Below are 2,437 nucleotides of genomic sequence, written 5' to 3' on the forward strand. Positions count from 1 at the left end.
CAGATTATTTTAATCAAAAAAAATTCTTCGAGGCGACCTCATAGCATGGAGGCGACTCCAACGATTTTAATCTTAGAGGCGTGGTACACGCTATCCTAGACTATGTTACTACTACCTCCCCTACACATGAAACTGCCACACAGGCGTTCGGGTTGCACTTGGCTCTTAGCCTCTTCGAGAAGTCGAACAATGATGGTACTACTACAGTGGAGTACTACTAGTATGCTTCTGGCCATCTGACACCAAATGAACTACTGCATGTCCACCGTGTGTGTGTGTGGGGGGGGGGAGAGCGTGTAGCGAAAGCTTCTCCTAGTCCTGCGAGCCACCACGCTCATGAGCGAGGGAGAGGGCATTGTAATCAAGCTTCTCCTTGTTGTACGAGTTGACGTGACACATCAATGCAGTGCACTCGATATATTTCAATAATTTCATCTACCGACGCATTAATTACAACGCATGCATTCATGCATGTCATGACTTTACTTTTGATACTTGCATGTGTTGATATAATGCACCTTCAAGTAGTATGAATATGTGATGATAAAACTTTTTAATGCCCCGGCCCTAAAGCGAGAGAGATGGTGGTGCACGAGGAGGGCAAGATCATGCCGATGGAACAGGACCCGACGATGGAGGTCTCTATGGACCTCACCTTGCTCCACTGCCCCTTGTGCCTCCGCCCCTTGAAGCCTCCAGTGTACGGGGTTTGAATACACCTCGTCCGTTAGGCTGATCGAGCAAGGTGCAGGTTTCTTGATTGATGTGCTATTCGATTGATTTGTGCAGTGCAGGGAGGGCACGTGGCCTGCGCGGATTGCCGTGGCGAGCACCCCGGGAACCAGTGGCAGTGCCAAAAGTGCGAGCGTGGCGGCGACTTCGACGTGCGCAACATGGCTATGGACGCTGTGCTCTCCTCAGTGAGGGTGGAGTGCCTGCACGAACGCTATGGGCTCTACGTCACTTACCACAAGCTCGCCAATCACCAGGGCATGTGTCCGCTCCCGCCCTGCAAATGCCTCGTGCCCGTCTGCGGCTACGAAGGCCCGTCTCTGGTGCTCCCCCACCACATCAGCACCGTGCATGCCTCCCCGTGCACGTGCACAGGATCCAGTACGGCAGGGTGCTCCAGCTGCAGGTGCCGGTGTCGGAGCTACGACACTTGCTGTTCGTGGAGGAGGACGACCGCGCGTTTTTCGTGGTCGGCGGCGTGCCCGACATCAGCGCACCTATCGCAGTGTCAGTCGTTTGCATCAGAGCAGGGGCATCCCCGCCGCCGCACTACACAGCGAAGATTTGGTCGAATGGCCCGCCGGGGGAGCCCAAAGGCAGGACCGACGCCGTCATGGTGGAAATCGAGGTGACAAGCAGCAAGGAGCCCGGCGTCGTCGCCGTGCACGAGCTGACCTTCTTCACAATGCCGCCCAAGATGCTACCCGGGGCTGGGTTGTGGAGGACGGTGTCCCTCCACATTCAGATTGACAAGCTCACCTAAATGATTCTACAGTGCCTTCTATTTATCTTAGTAATATGCTAATATAGGGTTTAGCGCAGTCTACTTTAGCTTAAGAGATGGTGGATTTTGGTGGCGATGCAGTAATTACTTCGACATCAGATCAGTAGTTAAAGTAATTTCCAACAGTCGAAGGGATTTTTTGTGTCTGTTGGGTATAAAGATCCTTTGGGTAAGGAGTATAAGCTGCTTATATGCTTGTTTGTTGAGGTAGTGTTGCATACTTCTACGAGTTGACGCGACACATCAAAGTAGTCACTACAAAAAAAGACACATCCGTGACATTTTGGGCCGAACGAATTTTTTTTCTGTCATGCTTATGACACTTCTATGACGATAACTGTGACAAAACCCGGTATCATCATAGATGTGGTGGGCTCCTACTTCTATGATAAAAAATCATGACAGAAAATGGGCTTTTCATCCTGGGCGGGCCGGAGACGCAGCTGCATGACATTCTTTGGGCCGTCCATGACGGAAAAAACCATGGTAGAAGCGAGGGAGAGGAAAATATCGAGGAGTTGCCGGTTATGGTGGGTGGTCGGGGGCCGAGCGATGCGCATTTCTCTCGTACACGTACGTGTGTGGGTGCTAGGCGTTGGGCTCTAACTGAACCCGAGCGAGGCATTCGCCTACTGAACCCGAGCAATTACACTGCAGGCTACGCGTTACTGAACCCGAGCGATCGATCGATGGCTGTTAACTGAACCCGATCGAGCGATTCCTTCGCTACTGCTACTAACTGAAGCCGATCGAACCCTGTGCCTCCTTCCCTAGATGAACAGTGAGCGTTCTTGGGGGTGTTTGGATGAACAGTTCCCGGTGGGGCGTTGGATGAACAGTACCCCGTGGTGTTGCCGCTGGATGAACAGGACCCTGATCGATCAAGCCGGTTGTGGGTGGATGAACAGGACCCCGTGGAGG

The 2,437-nt window shown here is 52.5% G+C and overlaps 1 pseudogene; it reads left to right on the forward strand.

Moving 5' to 3' along the window:
• The first annotated feature begins 581 nt into the window (after positions 1 to 581).
• On the forward strand, positions 582 to 1,495 carry LOC109773397 (E3 ubiquitin-protein ligase SINA-like 10; annotated as a pseudogene).
• The last annotated feature ends 942 nt before the right edge of the window (positions 1,496 to 2,437 follow it).

The sequence above is a fragment of the Aegilops tauschii genome, chromosome 7 (assembly GCF_002575655.3).
Source record: "Aegilops tauschii subsp. strangulata cultivar AL8/78 chromosome 7, Aet v6.0, whole genome shotgun sequence".
NCBI classification, from domain to species: Eukaryota; Viridiplantae; Streptophyta; class Magnoliopsida; order Poales; family Poaceae; genus Aegilops; species Aegilops tauschii.